The following is a 6,913-nucleotide window of genomic DNA, read 5'->3' on the forward strand; positions in this document are numbered from 1 at the left end:
TAAGCCAGTAAGACCTCCGATTGTTAGAAAATAAATAAAAAATTATTTGTGATCTATTATAGTTATTTATAGTTTTACTTTCAAAAAATTATTTACCAAAAAGTAATTAAACTAAAGTTATGAGATTTTGAGTTTAAAATTAATTAGAACTCATATAATTTTCATAAATATTTGGATATTTTCTTATTTAAAATTTAAAACTTTAGTAATTTGATTACTCCTAGTTTTATTAAAAATACCTACTCTATACCCTAATTTTATTATAATTCCCAAATAAAAAATTAAGTTACACACACTCTCTAAACCCTAACCCTAACCCTCACCCTCATCTTTTTTCCCAGCCGTCCCGCGCACACACAGCCCTCACCATACACACACACGCAGAAAGAAAGGAAAGAAAAGAGAGAGGGGGAGCTCGAGGGGGGAAGAAGGAGAAGGAAGGAGAGGGAGAAAAGGGGAGACGGCGCCGATGGGTGTCACTACCACCATCGCCGCCATCGTGTCACCATCAGGAGAGTCATAACGTGAGGGGAGAAAGAGACGAGCTCGCGAGGGAAAGAGGAAGTAGCACCGCCACCACTGGAGGGGAGCATGGCTGCCCTTGTCACTGCCAGCTCCGTCGCCGTCGTCACCATTGGAGCTGCGCGAAGCCGTCGTCACCATCGATGCTTCTCCTCCTCGTTTGTGGGTTGTCACCTCTTCTGCTTCTGTCGTCACGCCGTCATCTGCCCCTCTAGACGTCATTCTTTTGAATCGCACCCTGTCACTCGAATATGCTACAAGAAGCTATCAGAAAATGGCATTGATGAGAAGTAGCACAAACCCTCCACCAGCAATACCACTGCCTCTAAATCCAAGGACAGAATGGAAGATTACAATATTGTTATGAAGATAATGATGAGGAATCCTTATGAGTATCACCACGATCTGGGTTAGTTTCCTCTTTTTTCCCTATTTGTTAGTTATGAATTCCAACTCTTTGATATAATGATGGGTTTTCTTTATTAGTTACTTGCATTTTGTATAAGGTGCTAGAAGGAACAGTTAGTGTTGTATTAATTTGTGTCTATTATATAAAATACACAGTATTAGTAATATGATTGCTGCTGTTGATGCAATCTGTGATTGATTTATTTCAGGTATGAATTACACACTTATAACTGACAATCTCATTGTGGGATCCCAACCACAGAAACTGAAGACATCGATCACCTCAAGAAGGAAGAGGGTGTGACATACATTCTGAACTTGCAACAGGATAAGGATGTAGAATATTGGAGAATAGACTTGAAGTCAATAACAAGGAGGTGTCACGAACTCGATGTTTGACATATGAGGAGGCTGGTAAGTAAGAAAGCTACAACCCTGCATTTCATTCAATTTTGTTGAGAAAATAATACCCGTTCTAAATTTTATAAAGTATATACAACAATGCCAACTTATCTTGCTTAATGGCATTGTCATGAGATAGAGATTTTAATTTTTCCTATCTGGTTAATACAATGTATGGCTAAGTCAAGGATCCATATACTTTTGGTGCAATTGACATTGCACTTTAAATGTGTTAGAAAACTTTTTTTTGACAGAGTTGTGAGTTTGTTAAATGCTTTGCTTGCTTTTTTGAGATTGATTTATAATTCATAGCTTGATATATTTTGTAAATTTATTTTATTAGGCAATAGACTGTGATCCAAACTCCTTGTGAAATGTTCTACCTAAAGTAGTCTCATCATTGGAATGGGAAATCTCAGAGGGAAAAGGAAGAGTTTATGTGCATTGTACTGCTGGACTTGGGAGAGCACAAGGGGTGGCAATAGCTAATTTGTTCTGGTTTTATGACATGAATGCGAGTTCTAAACTTCCACCAATCTTTGATTCAAGAAATGATTATCAAATTTGATATTTTTAAGTGTAATTTTATGGTTGCACTAATTTTCTTGCTAGATATGAGGTTTAGCTCATGTTATCATTGCACTAATTCAAGTTGTATAATGATTGAGAAATAAGCGATGAATTGGTTATTTTTTATGGAACCGTAAATCCAAGTTTTATGGGAGATTTTGCCAAAATATTTCTAAAAATTTTGAATAAAAGTGAATGGAAAAAATTGTAATTAGTGTTATATCTTGTTTCTAATTTTTATTCTGGTTTTTTTCATTTACAGGAGTGCTAAATTGATGACAACATGCTACCTAAAGGACTCAAGAATATTTTAATTCATAGATACACTAATCTATATTAGACTTTTAACTTTTGGTTGAACTTGTGGAAGAAATACAACTTATAGAACTAATCAATGTAGACACTAATGTTATTTTATTTTAAAATAATCTTAGTTAAATGAAGCACGCTCGAATTATCTATATTATTACATATATTATATAAATGTTGGCTTGCTCAGTAAATTAGTTAATATATCAGTTAATTAAAAAAATAATTTAGTAAATTATATATGTAATTTGTATTAAAAAAATTTGTTACAAAATAAATGTTGTCCTTTTGTAACTAAAGAAAAAAAAAGTTACAAAATCAAGTTATATTTTGTAACAAAATTTTATGATAGAAAAAATATTTTGTTACGAAAAATATTTTAAAGGTAAAAAATTGTTATCATTTTTGTAACAAATTTTGATTTTTGTCTTAAAAAAATATGTTACAAAATATTATTTTGTATTATAACAGTTTCATTTTTTATTACAAATTCATTTCGTTTCAAAATTCAGATTTTTTGTAACAATTTTTTTTGTTACAAATACTACTTTTTCTTGTAGTGCACACCTCATTAAATAAATTTAACCGCTGATTTAACCTAAACCCTAACAAAATGATAAAGTCACAAATTAATATATAAAAATAAAATAACCATACCAATAATAAATCCGATTATAGTGGCTGCAGGGTCTCTTTAATGTGGTGGTGATAGAGGCGATAGTGAGGGTGACGTGAATGACAACCACGGCGGAGGATGCAGCTGGGACAACAATAGGAGCAAAATCGACGACAACATGCAGTGGCGGCTTCAGTGGGTACTCCAGGCGACGGCGACGACGAGGTCCCGACGAGCTCCGGGTAGTGGCAATGGTGACGATTCAACGGCAACGGAGAGAGAAGACGAGAAGAGAGAGAGAAGAGAGAGCGTTCGGACAAGTGAGGGGGAAGGGTTCTGCATTGAATTTTAACCCAATTTTACTGTCGGATTTTTTCGACAATAAATCACCAAAACAACGCGTTTCATTAAATTATTATACCGAAGGAATATACCCCTGAAAAATTCGACGATGGCACCATTGAGTTATATTTTTGCGCCAATACTTATCATCGGCTTTAGCGATGAAAAACCTCTTCTGACGATAACCTTTTATGGCGAAGAATTTCTCCTCCTTTTTGTCGGAATATCCGATGGTAAATTCGCTGGTACAACTCGACGCAAAATCCAACGGCAATTCCAGCAGTATTTAGTGTTTTTCTTGTAGTGATGAAAAAAATCCAAGTAAATCTAGTTTTATCGTCTACAACGGTTAAAAAATACTTGTGACCACTAATTGATGAAATAGATAAAGGGCCCCAAATAATCATATGAATCAAGTCAAAATAAGCTATTGAAATATTATTGCTTTTCTTAAAAGGTAATTTTCTTTGCTTAGCCATGTGACATAAATCACAGAGCTGTATATCAGTCTTACAACTAATGAATCAATTTTTTTATTTCTTTAATTTTTTATAAAGGAATGTGGCCTAATCTATAGTGCCATAGGTGTATGTTGGAAATGTTGAGAATTGATGCAATTGTGCAGACCTTTATTGTATCATGTGCAGCTTCAGATTGCATTGCCCCTTCCTTCAAGGTGTAAATACCACCATAGACATCAGTTGCTCCAATCATATTCTTCGATTGCAAATCATGTATCTCACACTTATCATCGGTAAAACTCATTTTATAGTGCAAATGATTTGTGGCTTTGATACTGAGATCAACTTGAAATTAAAGGAGAGGATACATAACGCTTTTACGAGATAGAGTTCATTTGAAAGTTTGATAGTCCCTACTATGTTGCTAATGGTTTGGGCACCATTAGGCAACTAAATGATGATGGGAACTATCTTGAAGTGAGTCTGAAAATCGTCAACAGAGTAAGATGCATGAGCTGTAGCCCCTAATCTAACACCTAAGAATCATGTTTTGATGCAGAATCATTTAAAGCCAATATATTGGACTTGAAATGCATGATGTGCACTAAGCTACTTGGAAGAGGAGCTTGTTGTATGGCTGTGAGTTGGTTAGCCCTATATATTTGCTTTTTATCTTGCTTACTGATCAAAGCCAACAAGGCTGATTTTTGTTCATGAGTAAAGTCAAAGTTCGAAGTTCCATTTTCTTTCATACAACTAGAGTTAACTGAGTGCCAAATTAGGACTTGCCTTTGTGCTAATTTGAGCTAAATTCTCCGCACCTGCTCTTCCAGTACTATATTTTTGTTTCAAATGGGGAGGCAAACTGTGTTTCTTGTAGCACACGTCAACGGTGTGACCACCTTTTTCACAATAAGAAAATTGCATTTTGCCTCGTCCAGTTTGTTCCCTTCCACCAACTTAGAATTTACCTCCTCTATCCCTCCCTCTCCCTTTGTTTTGCGAGGCTTTAGTAGTGTTTGAGGAATTGGTAGAGTAGGAAAGAATTTTGGGTTCTAAAGTATCTTCCAAGACTTGGCTCTGCTTTTGTTGTTGAGTTAATAGGGAAAAAATTATCTTCACTTAAGGTAAGGGTTACATTAACATTATTTGAGATCTAACATTTGCATATTGGTCATTTAATCCCCCTAAGAAATCTTGTCACATGGTCTTCTGATCTGAACTTTCTCGTTTTGCCTAATCCACATTTGCATCGGCTTCCACACTCGCATGAAAATATTGGTCTAAACTTGTCCAGTTCTTCCCACAATGCCTTCAATTTTGTGAATATTGAGTTACATTCATCTCTCCCTATCTAGTTTCATATAATTCTTCCTGAATCTCAACTATTCGAAATTTATCCCGTTCAAAACATAAGTATTGCATCCATCCCACAAAGCAAACAAAGAATCAGTTCTTTCAGATTTTTCTAAGTTTCCATCGATGAACTATCTTATTTTTGGACTTCAATGCTAACATCATCGCCTTACTCCAATTATTATAGTTCTTTCCATCAAGAATTATAGAGGTAAGAGGAATACTAGGGATTTCAAATAGGTGAAGGTAGTAGGGGCTTGACAGATCCTGACTCAGATTGCCATTGTTCTTGTTGAGGTGAGTTTGAATCGACGAGATCTAACTTAAGAAAGTTGCGATTCCTTGAAGATCCAAGATTTGAAGAGAACTTGCTCAATCTAGATCTGAACTTCCACTGGATTTTGAAGATTGTTGTTATGGATTCATCATTGAGTTTTGAATCTCGCATTGTGCTAGGTTTGAATTCTTGAGCTTCTCTTTTTCTCAATCTCTGCTTCAACTACAATCACTCCCTTGGGTCCACGCTCACCACACCATGTTGAAGGTGCAGTAAGATAGTGTGAAGGCAGTTAGATGAGAGAGTAGAGAGAAGAAGATGAAAAATAAGAATGGGTTCAATTACAACAATGATAAAATTACACCTTGCACTAACAGCCACACTAGTTAGATGAGAGAGCAGAGAGAAGAAGATGAAAAATGGGAATGGGTTCAATTACAACAATGATAAAATTACACCTTGCACTAACAGCCACACTTGTCTTATATAGTAACTGTCACAACTAAATTTGCACATTTAAAAATTATCTAACCGACTACTTAGCAGTAATTTATGCAACTACATAATTAAAAATTATTTAACTGACTACTTAGCAATAATTTACGCAACTAAATTAGCTCGATTTGCCTAACTAACTAATTTGCTATATTGCATAATAGGAATGTCTATTACCTAACTGTCAACTAATTTCCTTACTAGGTAACGCTCTGCCTTGTCTCTCTTGAAATTGCTCTGTCCTGCCGTCTATTTTCCACCGCATATGCCACCCTCCGCCTAGTTCCAGATGAATTTTACCCAAGGTCGTTCCTACCCTTGCACCCCCCGGTTATCTACATTTCTTGAAGACATCCCAGCCGGTTGGTATCGGATGCCCCCTGCCTTACCGAGAAAGTTGCGGTAATACCCACTACTAGGATCACTCGGTTGGATCAAGTCTTGAGGTAACGCCGGAGTCGATTCACCAAATTCTTGGCACTATTGCACAGCGACCCTAGCTACCTCTACCCTTATGATATTCCTTACTTCCCCAGTGAGTGATGCTGACCAGAGATGACTCAGGGAATCTTCTGCCGCCATTCTTGCTACTCTGTGTGCAAGTTCATTCCCCTCCCTTAGTATCTAGGTAACTTCTATCTCTCCATACTCTTCCATGAATAGTCTAATATCTCTTAGGATAGCATCAATTTCTCTAATTTTGCTCTTAGCTTTCACTGCTTGAATAAGATTCTGACAATCAGATTTAGTTATAGTTTTTCCTAGTTGTAAATTTTTTGCCAAAATAATTGCCTCCCTAAACGCGTATGCTTCAGCTGCTAAACTCGAGTTTACATTAATTCTTGTTGCTACTCCAGTGATTATGCTTCCTTTCGAATCTCTGATGCTTGCTGATGTTGCTGCTTTCCCAGTTCGCTCATAGTAAGCCGCATTCACGTTAATTTTGATCGAATCCTTTGAAGTGCTCTCCAAGTAGCTTTTTCGCTCGCCTTCTTTGCATAATGACCTTCTCTTTTATTGAATTATTTGTTTCTGTCATGAATTTAATCTCTTGTTTAGCTGCTTTGATTATTATTGCCATTGGATTGATTTCTGTGCTCTGGGAAACAAACTGATTTCTTGATTTCTATATAGCCTAAATTAGGAACCCTATGC

The 6,913-nt window shown here is 36.1% G+C and overlaps 1 pseudogene; it reads left to right on the forward strand.

The window, feature by feature from the left end:
• Positions 1–591: 591 nt before the first annotated feature.
• On the forward strand, positions 592–1,900 carry LOC112785585 (phosphoglucan phosphatase LSF2, chloroplastic-like; annotated as a pseudogene).
• The last annotated feature ends 5,013 nt before the right edge of the window (positions 1,901–6,913 follow it).

The sequence above is a fragment of the Arachis hypogaea genome, chromosome 20 (assembly GCF_003086295.3).
Source record: "Arachis hypogaea cultivar Tifrunner chromosome 20, arahy.Tifrunner.gnm2.J5K5, whole genome shotgun sequence".
NCBI lineage: Eukaryota > Viridiplantae > Streptophyta > Magnoliopsida > Fabales > Fabaceae > Arachis > Arachis hypogaea.